Source organism: Harmonia axyridis, chromosome 1, assembly GCF_914767665.1.
Source record: "Harmonia axyridis chromosome 1, icHarAxyr1.1, whole genome shotgun sequence".
Classification (NCBI taxonomy): domain Eukaryota; kingdom Metazoa; phylum Arthropoda; class Insecta; order Coleoptera; family Coccinellidae; genus Harmonia; species Harmonia axyridis.
Genome location: NC_059501.1, coordinates 58565714 through 58585410, shown reverse-complemented (window position 1 = coordinate 58585410; position 19697 = coordinate 58565714). Strand labels below are relative to the sequence as shown.

Genomic DNA, 19697 nt, shown 5'->3' with positions numbered 1-19697 from the left:
CACTCTTGAAAAAAATTAAAAAGTTTCCAAAAAAATAAAGAATGAAATATCTGCTAATGAAGTATTCGCAGAGTGAAATTCAGGAGAGTTTGTTCGATATTCAAAATCTTAAAAACACCTTTGGGATCTCAAGAGAATCTCAAGATAGGAAGACGAAATTCAAGACTGTAAGTATTTTGCTATCTCTGCGACATAAATAAATTAAACATTAAACGATTTCTTGAGGCTCCAAAGATGAATTTTCGGTCATTATTTGGCATATTTCACTCGCAGCCCAATTCCCTTTTTTGTTTTCATGAGAGAGTTTTGCTCTTCATGATTATTCTGAAAATCTTTAAACAATAAAATTTTCAGTATCGAAGCGCTCAGTTGGATGATCACTTTGTGACAAATCAAATATTGCAGAGCGTTCCCATTCTGTTTTATTTTAAGGTTGTGGGAATGGCACGAAGAGTTGAATTGATCGAAAACCTTTCAGAAGAACTAAATAACGAACCAGGAAAGCTCTTTGCAATGAAAGTTGATGTAACCAACGATGAAGATCTGATTGGGGCTTTCCATGAAATCGAAGAGAGGCATGGTGCCATTCACGTCCTCGTCAATAATGCTGGAATTTTTCCTCAAAGTCCATTATTGGGAGGTGATATTGCATTATGGAGGAAGGTCATCGACACGAACTTATTAGCCTGTTGTATTTCCACAAGAGAAGCTCTGAGAATAATGAGAGAAAATGAGGTTGATGGCCAAATTATCAATATCAATAGTATGGCAGGCCATTACGTCCCAGATTTTCCAAATCTGAATTTGTATCCAGCGAGCAAGCATGGTGTTACAACAATAACTGAGACTTTTCGGCGAGAACTGATAGACGCTGGGAGCAAGATAAAAGTAACTGTAAGTTAGTAGACATGACTTATTATATCAACTTTTATACTGTTCGGTATAGTCACATCATATTTTATGAGATGCGGTGTCATAATTCAGGATAGTATGGGTACTGAATCAAATTCTTAAGCAAATATAGAATTTTCAACCGATTTTGAAAACTTTTTCAGAGTATAAGCCCAGGAGTTGTTTTAACTGAAGGACTGATACGAACTTTCCCTGGTATTGAATTCGAAAGTGTTTTACAGCCTGAAGATATAGCACAAGCTATTATTTATGTTCTTTCCACACCAGAGAGAGTAAATGTAAGTATTTTTAGTTCACTTTAATTCTTTTAAAAATTATCTCCAAATTACGACAAGTCAATGGTTTTCATTCAAGAAACTTGAAAGATTTTCATCTAGCTTTAAAATTCTGAAAGTATTCATTTTTAGATAAACGAAATCATCATCAAGCCCGTTGGTCAACGTCTATGAAGAATCATGATGACTTTCTCCTCAAACTTGTTTAGTTCTGAAGAATGTAGTTCTAAAGGACGACAACCTTCTCCTCACCACTGTTTAAAATTGAACATTCGCACTTATCTGTAGTTTTGATGAATAAACTTCGTTATAGCACTGATAAGTGTTTTTCTTCCTGATCGATTCCAAACAGATGGCAAACGCGCATTAAATTTTACTTCCAGATTTTTCAGTTCAGAAATATCGATACGGGAATTGATAAAATATTCCCTTCAAGAGGCGTTCATACGATATGACATTCTCGTGATCTGCCTAGTGTAACCACTCACTAACCTCGGCGTTTTCAAGAACTCACCACTTTTCAGGATGAGTGAAACAATCATCGAACCTTCCTCTGATTTACCGTCCTTTTCTACCACATGCTAGAATCTGAATACGTTTCTACTTCCTTATTTTTGTAAATTCATATAAACCGCACTGTACGGAAAAAAATACCTGTGACTAAAGGCGCATATGTTAATTTTTCATATCATTATTCAATGTAGATCATTGTGTTTTACTCTACTCGGGGGATTAAGTTGAATAGCATTACTAGACATCGCCCCTGAGTAGAACGTATCTATCCAATAAAGGCGTTTATTATTATTATTATTATATAAAACAAAACATCTGATCGTAACGCCGATGTGTAACAATTGTTTGTAACATCAGCGCGTAACTTATACACGCAAAATGCCGCAGTTCCGTATTAGTGGGCTTTCACACGAAAGTAGCATGTGACGTGCGACCTGCTGTCAGGAAGCAGGAAGCTCCAGTTTATTTTGGTACCAAAGTCTCTTAGTGCGACTTCATTTATCATCAGACCTACGCTTTGGTAATCAATAAATAAAAATAGTAGTTTTACCTAGATGTCGTTGGAAGAAGACAATATAGCGCTAATTGCTGCCATGGATGCAAGTAGGAGGACGAAGGATAGAAGAAAAATCTAAGCGCAGTTGCGGTGGCCTAAAAAGCAAAAGGTGTGAAAATTTCATGAACTAAGAAAGTATTTTAGGAAAGCTGCAGTTTGGATATGTCAAAACACACTCTTATAGCTATTCAAAAACGAAACGGCAGATGATTATCGTGGTGGAAGAAATTTTCAAAATGAAAAAATTATTTCTTTTTCAATAGTAATTTCGGAAGTTCATATAAACATATATCCTTACATGATTCTTTTGAGAAATACAGGGTGTTGATGTTTGGAAAAAAATTATATGAACTTTTTTTTATGAAAATAGTTGACGCCAAAGTTATTGAACTAAAATATGGATCAACCTGAATTTTTATAATTGTAGGGGGGAAAGTTTTACTGTCTACCACGTCGAAGGAACCGACGTCCTGGTCTGCCTTCAGAAGTTTTAACTTCTGAAGCTTCAAAGAATAATATATATGTAGGATCCAGTTATTATTCCCTGTAACGAATTGAGATGGTCAATCGTATGCTCGGAGACCTATTAGTTTCTTTTAGGGCATGACAGTTTCAATTGATTTACAGGGAACGAATTGTTATTGTACATAATATAAAAAGGATGTGTTATTCTTCGAGGTGTCGAAGATGTGTCAAGAGTTGTAAATCTTGAAAAGATTTATTGGGGGGTTGATAAGGTTCGAAGACGGTCGTACTAGATGTGTTACATCTGTTTGTCAGGTTCTAGTCCTTCTAGACTATTCGATTTCCAGGAATCCGCGAAGATCTTTGTGGGCGGTACGGCAAAGCTCTCATTGGACTAGGGGATGGTACCTTCCCCTAAGGGTGTGGCCAAGACGAAAAGAAGGGAGGTCGATATTCGAGACGGGGTAGTTCCAATCGGCAGGGACACAGTTTAACTTAAGTCGAAGACGAGTCAAGTTCGGGCGGTCAACTTAAGATGTAAGACGAAAAGACGTTTCGCGGACTAGATTAAGACGAGTCGCGAACAAGTTAAAGACGAGACGACCGAAAACTTGAAGTACGACGAAGACGTGATAATCCAAGACGTTTCGAGTAATCAACAAACGAGTTAAAGACGAAATTCAGTACCGTAGTGAGAAACTTGTAATTAAGACGTAATTAAGATCTTCTCAATACTGAGTTTGTACTGTATAATTGTGGGTTTGTGAATAGATGTAAATAATTCGAAAGAGTTTAATTATAACAAATCCAACATAGTCACGGAGAAAAAGACGAAAGGCCAGGTAATCGAATCATACCTCTAGACGATCGTTTAACCAAGCCTACATTTATGAATTTCAAGTTTCCTGAAATACTTCTGAATGTTTTTTTTTTATTTTAAAAATTTCTGTCATCAATCTATCACAGCGATAATTCTTTCGTTTTGTTTTTGACTAGCTATGAGAGTATATTTTGACATATACAAATGGCAGCTTTCCCAAAATACTTTTTTAGTTCATGAATACGTGTCGCTCCTGATGGTAGCTGAGGCCACCTCAACCACGCTTAACCAGCTCCCACATCATGGTCAGTAGGTACAACAGAGTCACCGAGGAAATTTTTGGCTTCCCTAAAATATGTGTGGTCTGCCGTCACTGGCTCTTTGACTAATATGTTCGATAAACATGTCTGTTGAGAAATTCTGAACAATTACCTCTGAAATATTTTGTTCCTTATGTATAAACTAATATATAGGCCAGACGAACAGTCAGTATCGAATTTAAAGACGAATTCTTCGTTATTAAGTGCAACTTTATAGTTTGAGACCATTCCCAGCTCAAAATTCGAAAATACAGACGAAATGACAGAGTGATCCGTTCGAAGAACGATAGCTAAAAAATGAGAAAATATTCTGAATATCGATTATCACCAGTCTATAAAAAATTGTTATGACCTGAAACCGTATGTGAAGCACTGAAAATTAGGATTTCGGACATGCCGTCAATAATACGATACACCGCTGCTACTAGTGTATAATATACCCCGTTTTGCTCTCGGTTTTGCCTTTCCATGCATAGAAGCAAATAAGTATTCCTTCCATTCACGGTCCTTCGCTACCTCATTTACAACAGACGTGTCGTCCTCATAATGTTTTTCGCCGAAATACCCTCTCCTCGTAGTGTAGTATCCGGCCATTAGATCCTCTGAAATAGCTTGCTCAGCAGCTGCTCAGGCCTTAAAGTACATAATGGAGATAACACACTGGATTCCGAATAGCAATTTATCCTAATGACACTCTAATTGGTCTTCAAATTCTCAGGTGGCTCCAAGCTCACCTACCGCCTTCCAAATATAACAAATTTGAAAAATCGATATCGAGGGTGGCTGCGAATATCGGAGTTTTATACCGTGGATTTCTGTTGGGCAGACGTAAGCTCGTTAAATATATTTCATTTGGCATTTTCGTTGGGGAGGATGTTAAAGAATTACGAGGTCAATTGAATGAACGAAAGAAGAAGTAATGGGAATAATTCAATAAACACTCAAGGAAAATTTGATAAGCATTTTATGAAACATATTTCAGGTCGATTTATCGAGGGATTTTGTTATTATCTTATCATGATTTTCGATTATAACTAGAATTTGAAATTTTAAATCACGAATGTAAATATTTTGTTTCTTAATTTTCAAAAATGCACATTTGGAATCGTTCGAGGAAAAAAGAAATAAACCTCAGATCCCACAAACTGGAACAATTTTATACCTACAATAATTAACTACATAAAATTTTGAATTTCAAACGATGCGCGATGGTTGCCATGATTATACTCAGATCCAACCAACTGAAACAATTCATACCTACAACAATTTACTACATATGATCCTGAAATTTCAAACGATGGTTGCCATGATTAGGTATACTCAATACAATGTTCCTTTCCGCAAAGGAGTTAGGAATTTTTTAATTCTCATCTGAATATGGCAGCATTGCAGTCAAGGGTGTAGACTTTTCTTTTCTTGAGGATGGTGTAATCGAAAAAAAATCCGTTAGGTAGACACGAATTATTTAATCAAGAATAAATACTCAAAAAGCGAAATACAGAATAATGTGGTGCAATGTGATACTGAGCATCCAAGAACGATTGACACTTTGCGAGAAGGTGTGATCTTGTGATGATAAACGTGTTTTTTTTAGGTTAGAGATGTGATGTCGAGCCCTTAGTCAGTCGAGAAAACAAAAGTCAGATTTCGGAAAACCTTCAAATCATTTGAGGTTTAGTGAATAATTTACGGAGCTGATCCTAAAATGGTTTCAATCGGTTTTATTAACGAGATCATGCGTCATTGCTCACTGCCTCAATGAAAAAAGTTTTCGTCATGTGAAATTTGTCTAGGTTGCCATGTTGCTTCATCAAAAATACCCCAATAAATGATTCCGACATCATTATATTTTTCGAAAAATCCCCCAAATTTTCATATGTTGATTTGTAACATTACAGAACGTCAATAATTATAATATTAATAGATTTTAGATTAATTGATTAATTAATTGAGGTCATAATTCATGTATACAGGGAATTGGTATTCAGAAAATAGGAATAAAATTGAATAATCTAACATATCTTTAAGTTCCGAATAGCTCTCCCAAACACTTCGGTATTCATGGGTATAAAAAGACATTTCAATAACTCAACGGACTAGTTTCTTCAAAAAATAATATTAAAATGCAATGAATATGCGGAATCTCAACTTTGTAAATATTATGAAGCACCAGCTAATAGTGCAACTTTGTAATTCGTTCCGAAATTCGAATTAAAAATCATAAAACTGAAACAAAGAAACTATGACTATTTGAAAATTAACGGTAGGCGAGTAGAACAATTGTCCAGAAAACTCTTCACATATTATTTACATACAACAACAGTTTCAAACTAACTCTAAGCTGAAATTTTTGCCATTCAAAATTTTTTATTGTAAACCCACGAATTTACAATAGCAATATGTCCCCTATAATAAAAACTCTCCTATCTGGACATTTTCCGGAACCACTCTACTAACAGAATATTAGGCTGAACTGATTCATGTGAGCTACTTGGAACACAAAGTGGTCCTTAAATTGAAACGATAAAAACGATTTGTTTTTCGGTGTTCTGTTTTCGCATAATAATTTGGAATTTTCTCTAACAACGTTGAATTGTTCATTGTTCATAATAGTATGAATAATTTTCCATTTGATCAGTCAAAGAGATTGCGTATCGAAATTAACTGATTTACTATCAGTTCAACCCAAACACCTCGTTAAAAATAGTCGGTCGTTTAATCTGACGCAGAAATGATTCGATGTGTATAAAATTTACACATTTTGAAAATAAAGTCAGTGTAACGATCATTAGGACAATAAACTATGTTTTCATTACGCAATACTGTCGTTCATACCAACGATAATTGCGTGACTGAATCAACAAAATGTTCATTTATGGTTTATCGATTTGTTCAATATGGATAACACAGCATCAAGACCTATTGTTGATAGTGGTCGTTATCATTGAAAACATTGTCCTGGAATCACGGTCGAAATATCAATTAGACATTGTTTTTCGAACAATATTTCAAATATTTGAATTAGTTAATCATGTTCGATAATCAAAAATGCTTCTGCGACCGTGGATTCAATTCATCAAATAATTTTCTGGACGAGCTAGAAAACTCTAAATAGATTTTCCCTGTGAAATGAGTAACAAACAATTGAAATATAGAATATGGACTGATTGAAAAAAAATTTCCAAAAAAAAGTGGTAGCCATTTTTTCTCTGGGATATAAGTTTTGGGAAATCCTTCTTCTTTCTTATGTAAACCTTTTTTTTCTGTTTTCAAAAGAGCATCAGTTTAATGTTTACACTCTGATAATTTATACACAATTATTTTTTTCGGCAACCGTCCGGGAAGTGCTCACTTCCCGGACGCTTTTTCTCTGAGAAAGTAGCATTTCCCGGCCTAGTCCGGAAAGTACGTACTTCCCGGACTAGGCCGGAAAAGAATCATAGAATCCATAGCAACCGAGATAACGGCTGACAGTTCATATGAAATTAGTTGTCAAAAATTTGTTTTTTGATCGCAATCGCAATAAAATATGGAAAGCAGCAGCGGTAGTGTTATTCTACATGGTTGCCGAAAAAATATTGTACGCAACACGCCCGAAAATGGTTTTTTTGGACTCACTGACTTCTAGGACGAGCGTAAGCGAGGAATTTTGTCTATTCGTCTAAAAAAACCCTATTTTCCGGACTTGTTCTGACAACTAGTTAACTGGATTTAATTTGTTGCAAATGTCCTTTAGTATGACTCCATAAAAGATCACTCTGAATTATCAAACACTTTATATTTCGTTAATCAAATATAAGGTTATATTTGTCATCGCGATAAATATTATCTAGCACCTTAGATGTGCTTATTCGTATAAAGAACCAATGTTTGCGAAGTTCTTGGAGTTCAAAGTAGATAAAGTATCCTACGGTTGTGAATAGTTCAAATTCTGATCTATAGAACAATATTATCATCTTCAGAAACTGAAATTATGTGGATAGGAGATTGGTTACTAAAATTTTGATATAAATTACGTCTTCTACAAAAGGAATTAACTCATTATTTTTCAAGATATATGAAAATGTATTCGATAAGACAAAAACTGAATAAAACAATTTTTGACGGAACTTCGAAGTTGAAATATGAAAAGCAACCATATCGTGTATTAAATTCTAGGCGGTAAACACTTACAATGCATCACATATGCATAAAAGAATGGAGAATCTCAACTACGTCTTCATCAACCATTCATCCCAAAATAGATGTTTTGGATTCCTCACTAAAAATAACTCCATTCATGTTTTCGTTCTTTGGACTCACTAACATCGATGTTTACAGTCGAAGATATAACAGTTCGCGAACAGTACAAAGCTTTATATCTCAGGACATCAATTTATATGGATCTTGCACGTGATTATGCAGTCCATCATAGGCTAGAGTTCGACAATATTGTCGAATTCCTATGGGATAAATACCATATATGAATAAAAATAAATTTGCTACAGAGTAGATACTTCTTAGAAGGTACTGCATTCCAAAACAAATACTTGTAATTTTTTCGAAAGTAACTATTTCAAGTAGCACTCTCGTGGAAAACTGAAGTATTTACTACACTTCTTACAGCAGATACTTTAATTTAAGAGAAAATTTGTAGTATTTCGTGACTTAAACGAAGTGGGTGTCAGGGCTCCTGCAAGGGACTTCAACGGTCGCGTGCGGAACATATTTTGGCGCCCCTTAAAGGGGGGAGGTGGAGAAAAGCACTGCTGGATAATCGGAATTTTTTTTTTTTAAGTTTTATTGAGAATTTAGTGTAGAATGGTTGAAAATCTATCAGCAACCTTCATTGCCTTAAGAACTTTATGGTGTTAGTTGTAACATAATACATTCCAAATGAAATTCAAAATTCAAGCTGTATTCTTCTATAAATTATTCATAAAAGCATGAACATTTGATTAGAATCAATCCAAAAATTGAATGGATGTTTTTCTAGTTCTGGCTGCTGCAAATTCTTTTATATTATCAATCAATCAATCAATTTTATCGAGTATCTCTTGCTCTATATCTAAGATTGCCAATCCAGAAAATCTTTCTTATGACATGGTAGCCTTCAAATAGTTTTTAATTATTTTTAATTTAGTGAATGATCTCTCACCAGAAGCAACAGACACAAGTAAAGTGAGAAGGATTCTTGAGGCAATACTAAGATTCGGTAGAGAAGAAGTTAGATTATTTTCAAAAATATATTGTAGAATTTCAAGAGGATTCAAGAGGCTATTTCGTACCTATTGCGACGTTCGGGAACTTGTATAAATTGCAAGAAAGAAGTTTGGAAAAAAAATTGTTGATAAAATTTGAAATAATCTTTTTCGAAAACCTTTGGTCCATCGGTTCTTCATGCGGTCTATAAGAGGTTTTGGCGCCCTTTAAGAGTGGCGCCCGCGTGCGGTGCAATGGTTTGCACGCGCGGTTGCGGGGCCCTGATGGGCAAATGATGCTGGTCGAGCTTAGAAACTCGGAGATAATTGATCACATTTGATTTATTCCAAGAATGATGCTGCCAACCCACTATGTCATTGATTGAGAGGACTTCACCACGTGACTGTTCAGATTAGACATATTTATTCAGTGACGGATTTATAGATTTGCCGAATGTAGGCTATTGAACTTTTGCCGCCTCCTAGTCCGAGAACGTCTTATACTTTGAATGTGAATCCTTCATTTGAAGATCAATATCACCGTACTTGATGATGTGCCTTGTTTCAAGCCATACCACTTATATTTCTGGTTTTATCAAATAGCTGAATTGAAAATGGTTTGATTATAATTTCTGTCATCTTCAAATTCGTCAACCCCAGGGTTTAGTTTTGAATCCTCTTTTTTTCGCTCTTCCCTTCAGACCTCCCACCTGGCAATCTGTTATTTGGTTCCTAGATTCTTCAATAATATGATGCTTTGCTTTAACCCGAAAAAATGTAGAGGTTTTCACAATAGCAAGAAGCCTAAAAGAAAATATTTCCTTTTCACTTGTCTCACATCAAATCAGTTTCATGTCATTCAGATCTGAGCTTATCATACCAGAGAATTTATCTTGGTCTGAAGATATTATGAATATCACCAAGAAAGCTAAGATAATGTCGTTTCTTCTCCAATAGACTTTTGTACGTTGCAATCCTCGAATATGTGGAGATATGTTTGACCAATCGTGTGATATGCTGATCCGGCGGAAGCTCCTGTATCAATATTAATGCTTTATAAAAAGTTTTTCAATAACAGGTTCCATTAGGAATAATCCGCTATATGGATAGCTGTCCTCCTGGACTTACTCAGGCCAAGAAATTCGTGATGATTTCACCTATCTACGCCAGAAAGCTCTAGAAGTTGTCACGAGCCGAGCTTCGGATACATCATTTCTCGTATGAGAAACTCAGCAGATGAGATTTGCAGGCTCTGTGGATCAAAAGCAGAAATAGCCGCATATATGGTATGCAAGAGTACAGAGCTGGCTGGCCTAAGAACCGTTCATATGGGGAAGCCGGTCCTGGATAACCGAAAAGTAACGGCGAAGGCCCCTAAGGAGGTTGTCAATTTTATCAACGCCATCGACGACCTCCTTGGGTTTCCATGAATGAGTAGGTCACAGTTCCCGTAAGGCCTACCGAGCCACAAAGACCCCAGTTCAAATAATAATGATAATGGGCAGCTGTCATCTTTTTTCTTTCAACAAGTGAAAACTACGAAATTCCTAAAAATGGAACGATACACGCTCCCACAATGAATTGAAATTGTTAATATTCACTACGAAAATGGTGAAAATATTGCAGTCAATGTACGCAAAACTAAAGCTTTTTTGGGTGGACGTGAAGCACCTTCTTGGACGGCAATAATGGAACTATGGTAAAAAAATTTGAGCTCTGGGGTGAAGTTAGTGATATGAAGAATGGAAACCGAGTTCGTTGCTCAAGAAAAACTGGGAATCTTGCTCCTGTAGTATCTACGAATACCACGGTTTGTCGATCTTGGGAAATAGGCATTCCAAAAACGACATTACATCGTATTTTGCTAAAAGGCTGAAGTCGTAAGAACTCAACCGGTTGATCACCAGCAACGTTAATATTGCAAGAAAAGTTTCCTGGCCGTGTTATTCCTCGATTAGTTGATCAAAATTGGCCATCGAGATCTTACGATTCAACACCTTCAGATTTTTTCTTTGCGACCACGTGAAAGATTAGGTCTCCAGAATCGATTCGAGACCTTTAGGATGAAATTCGTATAGTCATCGTGTAGGTATGTGCTAATTATGAAATTCATGAAAAATTGCATGAACACCGTATCCATGGCCCCCTCTTGGCGGATATTGTTCTCTATCTTTACTGGCATATCTTCTTCAACTAAAATGAAAATTCATATATCTTCATTGAAATATGCTCTGTTGTTCAATATTGAAATAAACCTTATTGAAAACTCCTTTACAATTAGAATCCATCCAATAAAAAGACACGAGAATTTCATTTAGCGTAATAAGGCCAAAGGTACGAGGTCAGACTGTCTATAATGCAACTCCCTCTTTATCCCGTCATCGCTTGATATATGATTCTATTACGACATGCTGAGCGCTGCATTGTTTATTTTACATCAACTTGTTAAGTTTATTGTCCATCAATTCTGACAACCGTTTGCATGAACACACGATCTGAAGTTGGTTAGGGAGAGGTTCCAGGATCCTGGGCAAGAATACTTCCTTTCCAACAGGGTTTTTGGAGTTTGGAATAGACTTCCGTCAGCCATGGTCAAACATCTTCAGTGAATGCATCAAAAAATGCTCTGAACAAGTGGTTTGAAAGTGTTTCCTAATAATCATTTTTAATTCAACTCTAAACAGGGTGGTTCACTGCTATAGCCTATTAGAAAATTTATCATTATATTATGATGAAAATTTGCATGTTGACATCTAAGACAATGGTTCCCCTTAAAATATTTCCAGATCTCTTTAACTTCTGGTTATAACAGAAAAAGACTACCGGTTTATTACTTCGAATAACACACCCAGTATATTATTACATCATTAGATAGCATATTTGATGACAATTTCAGCGATGTGCCATAACTTAGCTATAAACTCAACGGTTCATGAGTCAATGAGATTCTTGTGAGCAAAATGATTGCGACGAAGACTCAATTTTTTTTTTAATATTTCTGCAACAAAAGTTTTTGTGGAGAAAACCTTTTTCATTTTCGATTCTGCCAGTACGTAGTATTCTAACACTGTTTGCGGTTTGGACCAGAAGTATACAGAGTGTTCATGAGAAGATCATAAATTCGAACAACTAAAATTCATCAAAACTCAGGATTTTTGAATTACAACCTAAATTTTTTTCTTTTAGAAAATTCTATACATATAATAAGAGGGGGGCTACTCAAGCAAACCCCTTCACCTAAAATAAAAACTTTGAGTTATCGAGGAAAAACTTTAACTAAGAGAAAACAGTACATATGTAGTTTCTAACTGAGTGGACTAGTCTGCGACTTCCAGAAACAAAGTAAGAAAATTGAAGTCTATGTTTCAATACCTAAACTTGACATGTATGAATTGTAATTGACTATTTGTAATTGAAAATTTTATTGGTTATGGATTCTCAATCATCCCAATGAACAATTAATGAATTTATTCATGAAATGTCAAATTTAGTTATGAGAGAATCGACTTTAAGTTTCTTTCTATGTTTTCTGGAAGTTACAGACTATCCCACTCAGTTAGAAATTAATATTTTTCCTTAATTTAAGTTAATTCCCAAGGTTTTTATTTTCGATATAGAGTCTGCTGAAGTTAACTTCCTTCTTTTTAGACGTAGAATTGACCCAAGGAATAAAAAATTTAGGTTGAAATCCGAAAATCTTGAGTTTTGATGGACTTGAGTTCTCCAAGTTCATGATCTCCTTATAAACACCCTGTACATTTCTGGTTCAAAATGCAAATAGTCTACGTATTGGCAGAATTGTAAATAAAAAGGGATTTTCTGGAAATAGCTCTTTCTGAAGAAATATTAAAAATAATTTGAGTTCTCATCGCAACCATTTTTTTCATAGGAAATCCCATTAACTCATGAACCGTTGAATATATACCCTAGTTATGGCATATTGCAGAAATTGTAATCAAATGATGCAATAATATACTATGTGCTGTTTGAAATGTAAGTAGTAGTCTGTTTCCGGTATTACCAGTAGTTGTAAGTAGTAGTATTAAGTATTGTTTTCAATAGCCGGGTGCTAAATAAAGTTTATTATTATTATTATAAGATCTGAAAATATTTTAGGGACAAAAGTTATGTCCCAAACTCAGCACAAATTGATGATTAGTTTTCCATAAACAGGTCGACGATCAAAGAAAGTCAATCCGGAGTTCCTCAAGGATCAGTGATAGGACCGCTACTGTTCAACTTATGTATGGCAGACATACCTAGATTGAATAGATGCAAGAAAACCCAGTTTGCAGATCACTATCACAGTAGAATGCGAAAATTAATTCTAGGCAGTTGCAAATAGACCTAGATAAACTGATGGAATACTTCAAGAAATGAAGATTCAAAGTCAATATATCGGGAACAGTTGCAATATACTTCGAAGGAACAACAGTAAAGAAAGCGAAAGCAGGAAATGACAAAATAAAAAATCAGACTGAAGAATGGAGATAGGAAGCAAAATATCTGGGAGCAATACTAGATGAAAGATTTGCTCAACCCTAAAAGTGAACATTCTTCAGAAAACAAGCTGAAGATAACAATAATAGTGATAATACACATAACCATAACGTATGCACGAGTGACCTGGTATAATACAAAAGACAATAATAAGTGTTTGATTATCTCAGTCTTTACTTGTCGGAAATTTATCTTGATGATAAAAAAGTAAAATAACTTATTTCCGCTTTATATATTTATTTTCACAACAATTGTTTCGTCATGATAACATGACTTCTTCAGGTGAGCATGGTAACTGTCTGATAGGTCGGTTTTCTTTATGCAACTTTATGAGAGAATACATACTTGGGGGTTGTGGATTCATAATAGTTAATTTATACAAAGGTGTATTTTCAAAAAGGGTTGTTGGGTTTTTAATGACTGATTTTATCTATTTTTGGTATTTGGTAGTAGGGTCTTTTTTGATAATTTTTTATTTGTTCGGATCTAAAAATGTGGTCGTTTTGTTAATGTATTCATTTCTTAGGATTGCAATAACTGTGTTTCCTTTGTCCGCGCGTGTGAAAACTAAATTATTATTAGAAATTTTGGTTCTTATTGTTCTAACTGTATTTTCAATTTCACTATTATTAAAGGTTGATTTATTTTCTTGAATGTATTCAATCAAAGCATACTCATCTACAATTGAACTTTGGTGGTTTTTTAATGCAATTTCTGAATCTATAGCAAGGTGTTCTAGGTCCTTCTGATTGTGACTATTCAGGTTGAATTTGTAACCATGCTCACCTGAAGAAGTCATGTTATCATGACGAAAAAATTGTTGTGAAAATAAATATATAAAGCGGAAATAAGTTATTTTACTTTTTAATCAACAATAATAAGGATCAGTTGCGAAGTACGCTAAATACAGTAATCAGAACAGCGGTTGGTGCTCCATGGTGTACCAACAAACTAGAAGAATCAGAAGAATTGAAATAGTTAACAAACAGAGAAACAAAGAAAGAAGAGAATAGAGACGCTGAAAGAGCATGAGAATCAGGAATTAAGAAATATACTACAAATCAAAATAAGAATGACAGATAGGAGGAAATACCTCTTTCAAAGAACTAAATAGAAGAAAAGAAGTGACATGCAGTAGGTAGAAAAGTCTCTCAATTAGACAACAGTAGGAAATCAGAAAAATTAAAGTACAGGCGCAGGGAATAAAATTTCAATCCTTATACAAGAAGAAGATCTGAGTGTATATGGTGGGCAATTATCCGTTTTTTAACTAACTATATTGTGTGGCCATCATAAAATGATATTTTTACACTGTATAACCTGAGCTGATATTGTATTAATTTCAAATTTCCTTCACAGGAAAGATCTTATTCGGAAGAAGCAATGCTGACCGGATATTCAAACTAATTTTCAAATTACATACGATCAGCTTTCCTAATAACGACCAATGTAAACGAGAAAGAGTGGATTACGTAGCCATAAACGGGGTCAAGCACCAGAATCGCCAACTGGAGGGTTCAGCAAGTTCCGCACCCCGTCGTATATTTGACTTAAACTGATTATAATAGAGGAACAAGAAGTTATATGCATAGGTGTTAAGGTAGATCTCCCGGCCTGTTTGCATGCACAAGAGATAGCGCGAATCCGGACCAGCCATTCATTACGATGTCAGGCAAATTGCCCTGCAGCAGTCCGTGTTCTAAACTTGATTCCTGCAAACATGGTGGTTCAGTAGGCGTGTTCATCAGAACATAGTTAATCGAATCTGCTAGAACGCATAATAATTTTAATGCGTAATAAAATTCATGATTGAAGTAATGGCTATAGTTCTTCCTAGAGATACATTCGAGTCAAACTAGTTTGATTTTACTCACGAACTTGACATGAAAATCAAACTTTTCGAGTAAAAAACTCGATTTCTGTATCTTTAGGTTTTGCTTGAAATCAAACTTCTTAAAGTTTGAAGTCTGTATATCATTTTGCGCAACGTGTCTGAACCTGTACTCTGCTACTCCGCAAATTAGTTATAGTTCATGCGATAGTATAAGGAATTCTTTATACTGTTAACTTGTTATGATGTTACTATGTTAATATTCAGAAGGATACTCTTGGCTTGTTACGTTTTTTCTAAGTGTGTGTGTATGTGTTGTGCATTGTGTCTTAACTCGAAATGTCTGAACCTGAACTTTTTTCATGTAGCTCATGCAGCTCGGAATACGTACCAGAACAAACTGAGACTGATTTTGAAGATCATCCCCTCCAAAAACTATGAAAAAAAATCTAAAGACCAGGCGAAATTAATCAACAAAAAAAAAAAATAAACAGATTTTTTTAATGTTGCGGCAAGCGATTTCGAAACAATGAAAATTGGAAACAGTAAATTATGTAAAAATGAACAACAATGGTATAAAATGCAAATAGTGGAACTAGTTCTTTAACGACAGTTGATAAAGAGTCACCAAAAATTGTATGAAATAGAATTTTCGCAGTAACAGCATAAATCGATGGATCCAAAATTTTCAAAATAGATTTTGGACGGCCGCTCCTTCATTCTTAAAGTTAAAAATATGCGGTGTCTCTTATTATACTTGTAATTTTTATTAGCAGGGAGCTCTAGTGCTGGATTTCTTATTCTCAGCATTCACTGAAATTGTAAGAAGTACTGTAGTAAGAAATTCACTTCTCTCGAAGAATTTTGAGATGACATGTTGGAGTTGATTGAAAAAAATTTAAATTAATGTATATATTTTTTGTTTTTTTCGAATTAATGTAGATATTTGTTGTACCTAGTCACTTTATTTAACATAAATATTTTACTCATTCAAGGTATATCTACTGAATAAATCATTTTTCAAACTCTTTCTAACTAGTTTGACGAACACAGTTTGAATTTTCAAACCTGTAACCTCGCCTGTAACCATTGTCCAGTTTGATTTGACTTGAATCATTTGTCAGAAAGATTGACTTGAGTTTGACTTAATTTCAAGTCGAACTCAAGTCAATCTCAAACATTCAAGTCAAACTTTTGCAACTTTAGTTGTTCCAATCTCACTTGAACGACTCTATTAAAACGCTTGTCTAGATTTTCATTTGTTGTTATGTCGCAACCAAGGGCACACGCTTTTTAAACCCAAGAGTCAAAAAGAATATTCAGGCGACCGACTTGAATTTTGAATAGTGCTTTTCGTATTCCTCCAAGTCTTTTCTTCTGTGATATGATGGTCCCTAGGGTCCAAAATCATTTTATTCAAAATTTGGCATATCATTACCGACTTTGAATGTAACTGGATGGATAGATTTTATCACAAAATATTCTACCGTTTTTTACCATATGTCACAGATTATTGCCAATCATTGTCGAAATCATTAAATATACTAACTGACAAAGAAACTGCAACACCCAACAATATCTCTTTAAATTTTAATTTTTTTGATAAAACATAAGTACTAAAGCAAGGAGTGAACGATTGACATTCAGAAAAAAAAAAACCAAGGGTCTACCATTTTTTTTAATAAATTTGTCAATAATGTGTTTGTTCACCGCGATTATCTATACACTACCCAACACGTCTTGGCATTGATGCAAAAAGATGGTCTATTTCTTTTTGAGGAATACTATCCCAAGCAACCTGTACGAAATTTTTGTACTTCATTTTCCAGAGTCCGTGGGGGCGGGGGTAAATTTCCAAGCCTTCTTCCCATGATGTCTCAAACATGCTCTATGGGCGCAAGATCGGGAGATCTGGGCTGTCATGGCAAAATATTCACATGAGTCGCTTCGAAAAAGTTTAAACTAACTCTGGCAACATGGAGTCGGGCATTATCTTGCTGAAATATTGAATTCTCGAGCCGGTTAAGGTAAGGGAGAACATATGGCTCCACTATTTCTAGTGGTTGAACGCAGCGCTGTTCAACCTAACCACACATCAGCCGAAGATCCAGTTGTCGCAAATCGGTCTCTAATGGCCATAAGTCTTGAACGTCGATCTTGAACTTCATTTGTACCCCTTCGACGTCCCATGCCTACTCTTCTTTGATTATGGGCATTATCAAACCACGCTTAACAACATCTCATAACTGTAGTTGGATTTCTGTTCGTACGGTTAGCGATTTTTCGAAATGACAACCCCACCTCCGTAGACCAACAATTCGACCTCTTCCAATTTCACTTAGCTGGCACGATAAATTCCGCGTACACGTGCTCTAGGCATTGTAACAATAACTAAACATCGACTTTGGATCTCATCGAACAGCTGGTTTGTTGTAAGATTCAAAAAACTTGCGAAACACGACAATATTTAAGTAACAAAAATTGTTCACAATAAAGAAAACCTTCACGATTTTTTCTCCAAATTAAATCCTTTACTCCTTGCTATACTATGCTATACTATACAGTTTTAACAAAAAAAAATTAAAATTTAAAGAGCTCCTTATGGGTGTTGCAGTTTTTTTGTCAGTTAGTATACGTTTCTCATTTTCTCGACGATTATAAAATCCGTTGGTATTTGATAAAATTTTCAGCTCCTAATAATAATAATATAGGTATTGATGAATAAACAGTTTGATTTAATTCAGTTCAGTTTAATCAGTACATACAGGTACATCTGGTGAAATCTATTATACGATTTATCTGTAATGAACACTATCAAAGTTGACATACTGCCGAACAGCGTTTGAGGTGGGAATATGGATTCAAGATTAAATTGAGGAGTACTTACAAGATCCCCGTCACTGAAAGTTTATAGATCATATCGGTAGAATGGAACTTACCTGAAAGAAATAGAAAATAATATTAACTATAATTTCTTACTAGGCGGGTTAAATTATTCCAACATATATTGAATGAAGATATACATTTACATTTTTCTAGAATCCTATGAATTTAGTAAAGAATCATCTGTATCTCAGAAAAAATCCTGTTTAGTCATAAAAAGTCATAGAACACAAGATATAACTAATTAAAAAAATAATCAGTAATATGAAGGTACAACTCATTAATGTTTATGTTTTTATTATAAAATAAATTAGCCAATGAAGAGAAATATATTTTTTTTGGTTTCATTGTAAAATATGCATTCGAATATTACAAGGCTCACTTTCAATGTAACATTGCAAAGAAATTGATTGTTGTTCAAACAATTCCGCATGCGTCATTTATGTAGGTATGTCTTAATCGAATAAAAGTTATTTTTGTCATGTCTCCTTTGAAATGATTACTATTTCTCACATGGGAATTAGTATGATTTCGAATTAAATTAATCTTCAATCGATCCGTATTTTTCGTCGCGAAAATGTTCTTCAATCTTCAACTCAGTGATGAATGCAGGATCATTGGAGGTATTCATTTCCACTATCTGGCTTTGATATTTATAATTTAACATATTTCTTCAAATCAAATTGAAACCATTTCTTCTGCAGTCAGAAGTCCTATATAATGATGAAGACCTACATCACAACGGCGGAACATCAGTACGTTTTTCAGGCACAGCGTAAGATAAAAAAAAACTCTGTCAATGGGTTTGGCACTATAGTTCCTTCCTAGTATTTCACTCACGCAATGCATAGCGTATAAAAAAATACTTAATATTTATTTTAGTATATTTCCTCGTGCGCATGAGAAAAGCTACACTTTCTACCCGATCTTAACATTCATACCAACTTCAGACAAGTAGAACCCGGAATTTAGAAATACCGGGAATTTAATGTTCGCGGAATGACAACGTCCACTCTTTATCTGATTAAACTTTTCAAAGAATAATATAAGACCCAAAATACATGTAGGATCCAGTTATTGTTCCCTGTACATAATTGCGATGGTCAACCGGATGCTTGGAGACCTATTAGTTTTTTTCTAATGTCGAGGGCATGACAGTTTCAATTGATTTACAGGGAACGAATTGTTATTGTACATATAATGTAAAAAGGATGTGTAATTCTTCGAGGTGTCGAAGAATATGTCATGGAGTGGTAAATCTTGAAGAGATTTATTGGGAGGTTGAGAAAGTTCGAAGACAATACGGTCGTACCAGATGTGCCACATCTGTGTATCAGGTTCTAGTCCTTCGGGAATATTCGATTTCCAGGAATCCGCGAAGATCTTTGTGGGCGGTACGGCAAAGTTCTTATTGGACTAGGGGATGGTACTTTTCCCTAAGG

At 34.9% G+C, this 19697-nt stretch overlaps 1 protein-coding gene across 3 annotated transcripts in view; it reads right to left on the bottom strand.

The window, feature by feature from the left end:
• LOC123688782 (neuropilin and tolloid-like protein 2) overlaps positions 1-19697 on the bottom strand; it is a 612260-nt gene that overhangs the window by 443747 nt on the left and 148816 nt on the right. The window contains exon 2 of one of the 3 annotated variants that reach the window (XM_045627447.1): positions 18260-18311. The exons of the other annotated variants lie outside the window; for them this stretch is intronic. The gene's annotated coding sequence lies outside the window, so the exon portion shown is untranslated. The remainder of the gene's footprint in view (positions 1-18259; positions 18312-19697) is intronic. 3 annotated transcript variants of the gene reach the window in all.